General features: G+C 42.4%; 1 long non-coding RNA gene across 3 annotated transcripts in view; it reads right to left on the bottom strand.

The window, feature by feature from the left end:
• Positions 1 to 2,570: 2,570 nt before the first annotated feature.
• Positions 2,571 to 13,938, bottom strand: part of LOC127352100 (uncharacterized) — a 152,880-nt gene continuing 141,512 nt past the window's right edge. For all 3 annotated transcript variants that reach the window (XR_007881036.1, XR_007881037.1, XR_007881038.1), the window contains exon 3: positions 2,571 to 3,032. This is a non-coding gene — a long non-coding RNA (uncharacterized LOC127352100). The remainder of the gene's footprint in view (positions 3,033 to 13,938) is intronic.

The following is a 13,938-nucleotide window of genomic DNA, read 5'->3' as shown; positions in this document are numbered from 1 at the left end:
AAACAAATTAAATGTGATACAGTGTTTTGCAGAATCGTCAAGTTTCTGTGTGGTGATAGGATTAGATTAAAAATGCCAACTACTTACAACTCAAACATCAATTATTCTATCATGACAGAGCAAGTTTTCATCTTGACACTGATCATATCTCACTGTCTTGAGCTTCCATTCCGGCAAACAAGAACTGATGCTGTTACAGGCATTACCCTCCACAATTGTAAAGGTTCTGGTTACATTATCATGGACACACACACACACACACACACACACACACACATACACACACAAAGTGGAAAAGTAAAGCTATACCTCCATGGATAAAGCTTTGTCGATGGAGTAATGGGCTCTCCTGATGGCAAGGGACCATAATATCCTCTAAAGAGGTTATAGCTGCAGACTGGAGAATGAAGAATATAGTATGGGGGATGGGAAATACCAAGGCAGACTGTGAAACACCAAGAGACTGCCTTCAGTTTAGCATTTATGATAAATTGATGTCTTTGTCTTTCTTTTCTCCTTCTTGCTTTTGGTCTCCTTCTCTGGTTTCTCTGCCCTTGCCTGTAAAAAGGCAGCTCACTTGGAATACTCAGTGCAGAGTAATGATCTGTCTATCATTGCTCAGCCACTGGCCACAACTCATTCAACTGGACAAGCAGTACAACGTAGGAGGAAGGGAGGGAGCGTGGGAGGAAGAGAGAAATCTAATGGGAATAATCAATGCTAGTATATCTGATGACTTCATCCTCTCCGCCTGTTTACTTTGATTTAACAGTTCATAATTCCAGCAGTGAATACAGTAAATACAACAGTGAATCAATAAGACTATAAACCATGTTGAAGAAAGCGCTGTGGTCAGTCGAAGGGTACACTTGGGCAGGATACAAGCGGAGGCAGCCAGGAGAAAGCGATATACGAAGGCGTTCTCATCTCGGCTGGTCTCACGCTCTGCTGAACATCATCAGTGTAGAATTACACCTCAAACTGAATCAACACACAGCACACTTTTCAGGTCCTCTTTCCACCTGCCCGCTATGTACCTGCAATATTTGTCATTATCGCACAACAGAATGAAACTCATCTGCTGTAGATGACTTACACCACACAAATGAAAACTCACTGGCCTGACGAAACAACATTTTGAAACATATTCTGTGACTGGAAATGAGACAGTCGTGACGCAGGCTAGACAGACCTGCTTCTTTCCAGCTAATTTCAAAATGAATCAAAATAAAAGAATTCAATGCGGACAATATGAAATCTAAATCTTTTTTTGGAGGGCATTTTCCAGCACTCTGTGTGAAGCAGGATGTCCCTAACAAGGCATGGCATTTAGAAAGAATAATAGTAACCTAGTGTGTTCTCCTCGTGAATCTCAGGGCTGATGCAGTACAATTCCATTAGCCATCCTCCTCCAGCTGAGAGCTCTCTGTCTGTCATTCATCACCAGCTGCAGCACAACACAGAAACAACAGCAATGAAAATTAACTTTCCCTGCGCCACTCCTCCATTCGTCTGTTTCTCTTTCTCTCTCTCTCTCTCTCTCTCTCTCTCTCTCTCTCACCTTTTCTACCCCCCAAACTTTCTCCATCATAATTAACCTCTAATTCTTGCAGTTTCTATTCCATGTGTGACTAACAAATGGGAAACAGTGTCTTTCTGTGACATCTGGCCACAAGCTGCTCCCTCTTGATACTACAGTTACAAGGGAAAGGGCTGAATATCAACACCAGCAGCACCAACTCCAGTCCAATCCATTGAAACCGTAGCAAGTTTTTTCATAAAGGTTTAATTTAAAATGGCTATTTTACGGGAGAGTGACTCATTTTGCTTTTTGTAATGCTCATGCGGATAACTCTGTCTGTGAGGGCAGCACGTAAAGCACCATTTCAGTTCTGCATCAGGTGGAGCGGCCTTGTTTTTTCCATGCAAAAGAACTCGCAACTCGGTGTAACTCAGTGATGGACTATCAACACAAACAGCTTCTGTAAAACACACTTTGAATACTTGCAGCTGCTGTCAAAAGATATTTTTTATTACTGTCCTCTCTCAAATTTAGATTTCCTCACTGTTACTCTGTCTCTCTCTCTCTCTATCTCTCTCTCTCTGTTTCTTCTGCTTTCTTTTTTGCTCTCTCACCTTATTTCTCTATCGCGGTATCGTTCTCTTTTCCCTTCTCTCATCTTACGTCTCCGTGGTCTCCATTTGCAGTTTGAGTGACAGATTTGGTTCGTGGTTCAGACGGTGAGAGGCTGGTTCTATTTCACAGGTTTCAGTCTATTCCAGTTGGGTCATGACTCTGACAGTTGCAGTGTGATCTGAGTGTCTACTCCACCTCAGTAATGTTGTTTTAGACTATCATACAGTACAAGTCTGTCTGTCTGGACACCTGAAGGCCGTATATGCCGGTGTCAATCCAGGTTGTAGAGATGCAAAGAATGGTTCTGCAGACATGTAATGTACAGTCTATTATAGTTAATAGTCACTGTGAGGAAAAACAGAATCATCAACTCTGTCTTTTTCATTTTACACACACCTTTATGTGCACACAAACCCAGTTACACACGTCTGCATGTACTTATTCAGCCCACACAAAGTTGAATTAGGCTTTTATTCCTTTGAGACATTTTTTATTGTGAGTTTTCTTCTTTTTTACTATCACTAAAATGCATCTGTTTTGCCCACTGTGCACTTGTTAACTGTACAAATGACATGCTGTGTATGAACTTAACACTGTGTGTGCATGACTGTGTGTACACAAATGTAGACCTCACTGACTCCCTTGTGGGCCACTGGATGGCCATAAACACAAGGACACGTTAATTAACAGTTGAATGTGTGTGAGGGGGAGCATCATCCCAGAGCGGCCGTGCATCCATGTGTGCTACGATGGGGAGGAGAGCCACTGTCTCTGAAGGGCAAGAGGCAGTGCGGTCCCTGGCAGCTCGGGAATGGAGCTGGTCCAAACAGTCCTTTGGCCCATTGTTATGCAGGATAATCCAAAATCTGGCAACTAGCAGCAGCACCAGGTGGTCCTGTCAACACACAGAAGAAGAAGATGGACTGAAAACAGCAATAGAGCATGCTGGGCCAGCCCTTGAGAACTGAGGATGTCTGAGCAACAACAGACAGACAGAGGAGGACATAAGACTGAAGATGTGGTGGTTAGCAGTAAAATTAAATGGCACATGTTTTTTTTGTATTAGTGAGAAGCACATGGTCATATTTGTATGTGCGTGTGTATGCATGCATGCAAGAAGTAGAGCAATATTTGTTGGTTGCAACAACTTCCCAAGAAAAATGTGAGCGTGTGTGTGTGTGTGTGTGTGTGTGTGTGTGCAGGGTGGTATTCCTGTAAATAAAGATTGCTGTGTAAAATTGCTCTGACAAGCACTGACTGAATCCAGCTCTAAGTGGGTGTGAAGGACAGAGTGATCTCCAGTGAGAGCTGAGACTGTACCACATTTTTGCAACCTCAGGGAATGTCCGCCGCTACAGCTAGTAAACACAACAGAAAAAAACAGCACATGACCTACATGCATTACAACCCTAAATCCACGAATTCAAGCTGCTGATGTGAGAGCTGATGCTGGCTGAATGGGCAGCAGGAAAACAAGTGAGGATAACAAGAAGATGGAGCTTTGAAGCAGATGACTTTTCACCCATGTTAGGTCACTTGTTACTAGCTTTTCCTCTACATGTCATGGGACAGTAAAACAGAAAGAAATGAGAGAAATGGTGAGTTTTGCCCTTCAGGAGGTCAGAGCTTGCACTTGATACATAGCATGTCCTAAAGTGTGCTTTCTGTTTACCTCTGTGTATGTGTGTGCTCATGCTCAAACCAGCCTTGGAGTGTCTCTGATGGCTTTGAGATACATATGTTTGTTCTCCGCAAGGCCCAGTATAAATGATCCAGCCAAGCGGAGCTCTCATCGCTCACGGGCTGCACTCATATACCATTACTCAGCCCTGATCGGCTGGATCTCCACCTCCCTCCCTATGAGACAGGCAGGAGGAGAAATGAGCAGAGATAAACAACCAAACAGCCAAATTCAAAGTGGAGAGGGAGAGAGGGAGACACGCTGAAGGAAGAAATGGGGGGGTTAGAAGAAAACGAAAGATAAAGATACAAGAAGGATGAGAGCGATGAAAGAGCGGTGAAATGCAAATCATTTACCTGGAGAACAGTGATGTTTTTCTTCTGTTTGTCTCCTGAGAAAATAACTAATTGATCTGTCCACTGTGCGATTACCTCTCATCACGCTCTGATTGACTGTCTGTCACACGCACTCACTCTCTCTGAATGCTCAAACACACAGGGCATCTGTCTCTATCAACTGCACACAGTGTGTGTGTGTAGATGCACATGCACTCAAATACATTGTCCCTGACTGGCAGCTATCACACCTCAGCATCACTCTGCTGCTCTCGCAGTCGCAGAGCGAAGAGACAGATAGAGGGGTTTGACAAATGACGACAGTATTGTTTAGATGGGAGATGTCGAGATTGTGACCGAGTGAGCATCCCAGGCATGCTGACACATAGTGTGGGGTAAGGGACGTCACTGGTGGGAAGTGGGATGGGGTGGTACCAGAGACAAGCACTGGTACATGGCAGATACATTTTCAAACTGCATTACCGGTCAAGAAAATGAAAAACTGACAAGAGCAAATGCCTGCCATTGAAAGCTCCTAAAGATTGATGCTGCTCCTTCTTGAAGGGCTCTTAGTTCAGATTTTTATTATCTGACCTTGCACTAACAGTAGTTGCACAAGTTTTTCCAACTCTAAAAGAGAAGAATTAAGTGGAATTGTTTGGGTTCATGAGCGTAGCATTAGGCAGTCTGCACAGCTCAGGTTGAAAATGGGTTGACCCCGAAGCCGGTCTGAGGTGAGACTTGCTGTTTCAGGGTCAACTGCGCTGTGGTTGTATGCTGAAGGAGTGGTCAGCCTAGCTTGACTGGAGAGCTGAGAAAAAGAGAGGAAGGAGAAAAAAAATTTATCCTCTAACAGCTGAATGTGACCCACAGTGCAGAGACACAAGCAACATATTTCATAGCCATGGCTCTGTGTGGACATGCAGAGAAATTGAAGTCACACATTCTGAAGATTTATTTCTGCTTTTCACCACCAGAATCAAAAATGTGTGTAATTCGGCTCCCTCTATACTTCAAAAAATAATCATTTGTTTTCATATGAATGCACATACAGCAGAGATATATGATCAAAGTTTGTGCTTATTAATGATACAGACAACAGCTAAGTCTACTGTAAAGGAAAGATTGCTGTACATTTCAAACACTCCACACTAGTCACTGCAATGTAATTAAGGCTTAGTTTGGTTTGATGCCTGTTGACAATGAGAATCCCATCATCTCAGTTTTGACATATCGCATGCTTCATGCTCCAGTGTACATGGAGGCAGAATGAGTTCAGGGGATAGGCTGTCAGTGGCTCTGCCTGTCAGGATGACTGTAGGGTCAGAGGTCATGTTGGGATATGGATAGTGGAAGGAGAGCAACTCCAGGCAGCAGTGTACAGTGCTGCAGTATGGCTCAGAGCTGTGTTTGTGGGCGGAGGATGGGGCATACTGACTGTCTTTTTGTTTTTCATTGCTCCCCACTGCCCACAAGACTGTTATCATCCTGGCTTATTCAGTCTGAAGGGGCCCCAGTGGATGGAGTGGATGTAAATCATCCAAGCGTGTATGGATGGAGGCCTACCCCATGAGGAGAGGCAGAAGATGTAAACCGAAACTGACCCTATCTGAGTGGTCGATTCTTACTCTTCATGATCTCTTTTTCCGTCTCTGATGTTACAACAACTGACAGCTGCAGTATAAAATCAACCGAATCTTATTACTGTCTTAGTGATCATTTTGAAATACTGGCTATTTTCCTTAGATATGATATAAGACGGTGAATGGAATTAATACCGGACAAGGGAAGACAGAGGCTGCATAATTTTTCTAAGATTCCTATTAAGAAATAAACTATTAACTCCAACTATATTTACAATCCTTTCTGATAATGACAGTAATTGTTGTGATTTGATATATATGGAAATTTACAAACCATGTGGGTTTTTTTTTTCAGGAAACGCTAAAACAAAAGCAGAGAAAAGGGTTTAGTTTAAGAGTCTCAACAGACAGTACACACATCTGGCATCTGTTTCCTTTTGCAACTTTGCCAAAACTTTTCCAAGGATAGTGAGGAGACTGGAACTTGAGTTCCACCGGTCTTCTGAAACAGGAAGGAGGAGAAAAACAGATAACGAATGTGAATGCGCAGAAACACAAAGCTGTTCAATGGCAATTACCACGCATTGCCTTGCACAGCTGACAGTTTGAAAGTGGCACTCTCAACGTGTTTTATTCTTGCAAACGAAAGACAAAAGACAAACTTAAGCAGATGTACAAGAGCTCAACTGCCAAAGCATCCCACAAGCTGTTGCCTATTCATGCAATATAATCGAGCTACTGACCCTGTACATGACCCCTATAACCTCCTCATGACCTCCACTAATTTTTCGAGGAAGTGTTGTCATTGTTGCCATTGTAATTCAAAAGACACAAGAAAGAGACACAAATACTGAACCTCGCCCTACCCAAATTGTACCTCTGCCTTGACACCTACCTGAAGGTCACTTTCACCTCAATCCAGCATCAACATGTGTCATAACATACATTTTCTCCCATATTTCCAACCAACCCTGTAGCTTTCCTTTCAGTTCAACGCCATTCCAGTCCCCAAAATGACTTCCTCACATGTTCATCAGCCGCTGACAAACTGTGAACAACTGCCTCACTGCTGTCTTTGTCTGTCTTCCAACCCCCTAACCTTTATAGCCACCACCTCTACCATTTTTGTCACCATGGCGTGCCGCACCAAAATCACAGGAAACAATGTGGGAATCAGAGGGGAGGCATGGTGTGGGCTGTCTCTCTGCAGCAACTACTAATGAGCTGTAATCTGGAGCAGCAGGAGGCAATGCCTGCTCAAGGAAATTGCTGTTGCTTGGTACATTCGTTCACTAACAGAGGAGGAGGCATCAGATCTTCAGTGCTCATTTCCCGAGAACAAAGGAGGAGACAGTGTTAGAAACAACCTTCATGAGCTTCCTCTGACGTGCCTATGTAGGATGGAAGGTGAGCAAGCTGGGAAAGTAGGTAGAAGCTATATAAATTCAAAAGTGGCTGTTCTTTGTCAGATGTGCAGGTCCAGGGAGTTGATAGCATGCCCCCTTCTCTTTTTAAGTTTCTGTGCTGAATTTCCTACCAGCTACCTTTTTCCAGCGCTCCCAACCTGTTTCATAAAAAAAACTCTTTCACCTGCTCTGTCAGACTACAGCTCGCCAGACCCCACGCCGTTCCAGCTCCCCACCTCCTTGCCGCATGTGTCCTTGTGTTTCATCACCCACCGGGTCTGTCTCCGATGTTTGCTATCCGGCTCAGATCTGCTCGCAGGGGGAAACAATAGAAATGGTAAACAAAGCTGATAAGTTTCCATAAAAAAAAAAATGTCAACGTGAAATGATCCCTGTTATTCATTCACAGCCTTGGAAATATGACACCACCTGTGCGAGGAGAGCAGGAAACAGAGGTAATATGTTTCAATGACAGCACTGACTGCTCTGGATAGAGAAGGTTTATGTCCACAGCAGCAACAGCATGGAAAGAGAGAAGAAATACATTTATTTCAATTCAAGCCTGCCTTGGAAAAAAAGTGTCACAGGGATACCAAAGGAAAACAAAATGCTCCGAAGAAGAAAGATGAAAAGAGGAGAGAGCAAGAAAGAGGGAGTAACAGCGATAAGAAGAGAGAGGCTGAACCATCTTTTCCACCTCAGGGTAGCCTGCTAAAAGCTATCTGTTCCCCTGGTGACGGAGCACAGCACAAGTTCTGAGGCTGGAGAACAGAAGCTTAAGATAGGCTTGCACGCATATACACACTCCATCTCTGTCACACACACACACACACACACACACACACACACACACACACACACACACACACACACACACACACACTCCTCCCTTGCATTCATCAGTCTTTTCACTGTCCATTTTTCCCCTTCTCTTTCCATCATTTCCTATACAGTGGCTTCGCCTGGCCCTTCACCCGGCCTGTCAACACTTCATTAGCAGGCATCTGTTAGTAAGTAATCTCATCTTTCTGCACTAGAAATACCCAGCCTCTCTTCTCTCTCTCTCTCTCTCTCTCTCTCTCTCTCTCTGTCTCTCTCTCTCTCTCTCTCTCTCTGTCCATTCTGCTACCCAAAATCAGGAAACAAACCAGGCTCCAACAGCAGCCGCGGACAGCCTCAGCCACAACCAGAATCAGTCCTGCTTTATTACATGTCAGCATCTCTTCCTTTCGTTTTTTTGTCTGGGGAAGAGATTATGCCCCAGGCCAGAAAGGGATGCAGCAGCAGGGGGGTGAAAGAGAGATGGAGTCGATGATGATAGGAAGAGGAGGGGGGAAGCTCTGGATCTTTCATTGCTCAAACCACAGGTGTTTCTTTAATACCTTGCTTTGTTGGAGGTGATGAGGAAATGAGGGGGAGGTTTTTTTCCCTTCTTCTTTTTCTCTCTTCGACTTCCCTCCAGGACTCCGGCACACTCTCTAGATTTCTCTCCATTTTAGACAAAGCCAATTTCATCTCCACTTTGCAACATATGGTGCCACCCTCCCTCCAACACGCCTGTCGCCACGCGCACAAAGGCCACTTTCTCAATATATTCTGCTCTAGCTATTACAAGATTCATCAAAAATTAAAGCGGCAGTCAAGGAAGGCTGTAGGGGAACACGAAACTCCTGAAGCGGGATTCACGCTGCAGATACAAGATGGAGGAGATGAAAATCTGGTCTGTTTTACCATATTCATACAGAACCACACTTCCACATATGGTGGGAGAAAACTCAGTTGCCCTGTTTGTAGCTGACAGGCTGTTATGTGTGACTCACTATGTTCATATTCAACACGCCGAGCTGCTGCCACCCGCCCTCCTTTTCTTTCTCATCTCGCTTGGTGATAAATACGAGTAATAAAGGAGATACATTAGCAGAAGATTGTCTTTTTTTCATTTAACTGGGAGACAGAGATAGATATTGATCATGTGGTGAGACATTGTCTCGCAAGGACAATCTGTCTTGCACTGCAACTGGTAACACATCAGCAGTAATGTACAGTGCTACAGGGGGAGAATAACTCTTCTGTATATGGAGATATTTATTCTTCACATTTTGCATAGCACCAGATATTAGACCCTTTGTGACCCTAATACAGATACTACGCCAAGTAAGTTATGTGTTTTCCATCAGCAATCCACACATTACTTTGAGTAGTTAGAGATCATGAGAAAAACATCTTGAACTTGTGACACCCTCTATGCGATCCAGTTATCTGCATACAGATTTACTGATGCACTGTTTCATATTCATGCTTTCTGAAACTTGGAATCACAAACTCACTTTAGTCCAGGATTTGTTATGCTAATAAATCCTGCAAACAGATTTTTGTAACACATTCCTCCTGCAACACAGGTAAGACCCGAAGCTGCACCTCATGCATCCTCACTGTTATGGCATAACAGCAACACTGGCTGTTTATTCATGGTTATAGTGTAGCCCAACATTATATTAACAGGATACAATGAAAGCATACATCAAAGTGGCAAAAACCAAACTCTATGAATGTGAACACACCAGTTTGACGGGTAATCTTGACACAGAATGCACAGAAAAAGAGAGGCAGAGATTATGTGGGTACAGGCGAGCATTTTTACAATTTCAACAGCAGGAAGCACCTGCGCCACAAGTGACCTACTAGATGTGTTTGTCAAATCTGCTTCCCAGGTGGCAACCAAGCATGTGCATGTGTGTGTAGGTGTGTGCATGAAAGTGTCGTGGTAAAATCTTGTTGAGTCCACACACCTGTCTGCATTTGCAGGACAGGCAGATCTGTTTGTGTGCACTAGTGACTGCATGTGTTGAGTGTGTGTTTGTCCAGAGGTGTTCAGACTTTGAGGGATAGACAGAGCTCATACACAGGTCAAGCCTGAAGGCAGCCAGGGGGATGTGTGCACTGGGCTGTGACCACCAACAGTTGTGCAGGCCTTTACTGTTTCCATCCCGTCATCTCTACTTCCACAACATCATCCCCCTTTTCAGAGCACAGGACACAGATGGTCTCACTCTGCTATCAGCCATGACTGTACGACAGCAGAAACATTTCCTTATTTACTGTTCTTGGCTCAACTACACATGCAGACAAAATATCAGAAATACAAACGCTCTACCTACACTGTATGCTTGCAGTCAATAGTCAAATTGAAAACCTGAAATGTGGCATGTGTAAATCCAAATGTCACATACATTTTTCCCTATAAGATCTGCACCAATCATAATGAAGGAGATAAAGGCAAAAAAACAAGATGCTATTTATACAAACATCTATACCCTTACAACACAACTTCCCTTTCAAAGTCTATAGATTACAGCAAGCTGCATCATCTTTCGTTTCTTCACCCTCCACAGCGGTGAGAGGTATTTGCGACATGTGACTCAAGTCATTTGGTTCAAGTCTTCAGCAAGTCCCAAGTAATTTCTTCTTGGGCAGGTCAAGTCAAGTCACAGGTTATGTCAAGACAATGTCACTCCCAGTACGTGCTTGCACACCAGGTGCCATTATGCAGACACTGACAATGATTTTTAATTTAAGAAAATCAAATTTTTAATGATTAATATGTAATATTGAAACTGAAAACATAAAATGCACACAGACAGGTAATCTGAGATATCATGTCTTAAGTGGAGTCCAAGTCACAAAGTCCACATCTCTGGGTATGATGTTTGAAATCATACTACATCAAAGAATGCAAAGTATCCAGAAACTGATCAAAATGATATGTAAATATTCCCCCATCTTTGATCATTCATTCATTTGCCTCGCTCAATGTGAGATGAAATAGACTCCCTCCCGCAACCCTGTAAGAGCAAGTGTGTATAGAGAAAATTGATGGATAGATGGATAGATATGTGCCTCGGCTTTTTTTACATCTGACACAGAAGATTGTGTTGGAGCCTGATACTGTTTATTTTGTTTATATTGCAAAATAAATATACACAGACTGCTGACATGTTTTATCCACTCCTGTCATTATGCAAGAAGTTTTATGATTTCAATGCATTAAACTGCAAAAATGGTGGAAAATTATTTTTTAAATATACACAAAGCAATAGCTGTACTGTAAACAGAAAACCAGACAAGAGACAGGTGTGTATTTGACAAAAATAGCTGCAACTAAATGTTTAGAAGTTGTGGTCCTATTGCTTAAAAAAGACAGAGAAAATTCTGCTTGTCCTCCTGAGAAATATGATGGATTTCTTTATGTACAAAATCTATCACATTTTTGCCTCTTTAACTGTTTCTTTAACACCCAAAGCGCATTGTTTGAACTTTGCAAACTCTCCCCTTTTCACTGCTCAGGGTGGTGGAAGATACCACATTTTTGGACGGAATCCATTTTGGCTGTCAGGCAAAGGAGGAAAAGCTCTACACTCATCATTGTAAAGGCACTTCGAGGGAGGCACTAGCCATCCTAGAGCTCAGCATTCATAACACTACTTTTTCTGTGTGTTTGTGTGTGTTTGCATGATTGTGAGTGTACAATACAGTATGTGTTCACGCACTGATAAGGAACATTTTAACGCATAAATATACAGTGCATTGATCACATTATGATGGTAAGTAGTATTACATTATAATTATGATTCACTAACAAAATAAAACTATGAATATAGAAAAGTCTACATTCCATTTTCATTATATGTACAGATATGTACGTGCGGGTTGACCTTAATAAAAGGCCACCTAGCAAATCATGTGTTCAGCTTATGTGACAAGACCTCTGTTCTGCAAATACAAGAAGATATATATCCACTGACGATCTTTCTTCTTCCTGAACATAAGGGGAGTTGATTTAAAAGGGATTCTTAAATGATATATAAAGCAGTAAATCTTCATGCATGGAGAGCTGCACAAAGCACGCTAGGACTGCCAGGTGAAAATAGAAGAAGGGGGGAAAGAGAGACGATGTTATTTATGGTGACGGTGACACTTCTTTTTCCAGTTGAGGAGACGGTGGGTGAGCTCGAAGTACACACAGCAGGTAATGAGGAGACGTCTGCAGGGAAAAGTTTCCGTTCACCAGTTAATTGTGGAACAGTGACACACATTTGTACACATACAAAAATACACACGCACACACACACGATAACCATATACAATTAGAAAGATGCACCAAACACTTCAACTCTCGCCTGTCCATTTATTATCAGGGAAACAAGAATAATCAGAAATTATATGAAGAACAAATATTTGTTCTAATGACAAGTATCATGAACATTTGAGTTTTTTGCACTCTCCATCTGGAAACTACCCTTCTAGTATGTCAGTGCACCAGCTATACGTTGCCTTTAAATAAACACAGATCCACCAATACTTAAGTGGTTATATGTAGAGCAGCTGCAAAGCAAGGCTGATAGGTGTCAGAGATCATATTCATGCCCCACATCTTAAAAGCCATATCAATATTCCATGTCCATCGAAGTGTCTGGGCATGAGAGATGATTGATGTGTTTCTGTGGCAGTGGTTAGAAACAGAGCCTAGGGAGACGCGGGGGCAGCAGTGAGTGAGCATGCCTGCCTGAATAACACAGAACTCCATTTACCCACAACATAAACACAAGACAGATCACTCAGCTGGTCCCAGCATTAACTACTGTGTACGTATTTGTGTGTGTCATTACTGATGGATGTATACAGAACATGCAGATGGGGAATATGCTAACGCTTGGATGATTCTATGGACAAAATGTGAAATGTTGAGTAATTATGTATTCATTTGGCTGTGCTGCAGATACTACTGGTCCCTAATATCACTTTAGATGACTGTTAATATTTAGTATTCTGGAGACAGCGCAGCCCACCAGATTAATTATTCACAAAAACCATTACATGCATGTGATCCATGTCAGGGTTCCTATTCGAAATGGACAACCCAGGCATTGACTTTATAATTACAATCATTTGTTATTGATGTTTGCAACATGTCAGGACATGGAGAATACAATATTCATACATAGAGGAATAATTAAATCATCTACTGTGCTGAAGGTGTTGAAGGTAGAATATAGCAAGTCATTTATTATTTCAAGAATATCAGTCAGAATACTGAAAGTATTACTTAAGTATCCTTCACTTCAGATTTCTTTTATCAGTCTGAAAGCACCCACATGGACAGCTTTCCATTTGATGTAAGCTTGTTTTTGAACATATTTGGATGCATTTGTCTGGCTGTACCTGGGGCCATCCTGCCTCTATTAAAATAGAGGCAACGTGTCACTTGAAATAGTTTTGATAAATATTAAAGTACAGCCGAGCCCAAAGGGCTCACAGTGAGCCATGGCAACACATGGTAAAATGGGAGAGAGAGAGAGAGAGAGAGAGAGAGAGAAAGAGAGAGAGAGAGAGAGAGAGAGGGGCAGTAATCATATAGATGAGTCTACAGTAGCCAACATGTATAAAGCTGCCTCCATGAAGACACATGACAGGTTGTTTAGAAGGTAGCATGAGTAATTCTCAGTTTATATAAACATGGGATTACACCTAATAGATACATTTTACAGAGGGAACTTGAAGCTTTGCCTTGAAAAGCGTGAATGTGTACTCCATAAAAGTGTTATTATTAGATTAATTTAGTTCTTGGTAATGCAAAAAAAAAGCTTGGTTTCTTTGGTCTTAAGCAGTCAGATCCTTCAAGAACATTGTCTCTATTTCAGAACAGAGAAGCGGTCTCTATTAGTCACTGCCTGAACCTGGCTCTGTCTCTCTGTCAGAGACCTCCCACATCTCACATCCTGTCTTTCTCTCTGTCTGA

This window comes from Dicentrarchus labrax, unplaced genomic scaffold (genome assembly GCF_905237075.1).
Source record: "Dicentrarchus labrax unplaced genomic scaffold, dlabrax2021, whole genome shotgun sequence".
NCBI classification, from domain to species: domain Eukaryota; kingdom Metazoa; phylum Chordata; class Actinopteri; family Moronidae; genus Dicentrarchus; species Dicentrarchus labrax.
Note: the sequence above shows the minus strand (reverse complement) of the source record. Positions and strands in the feature narration are given on the sequence as shown.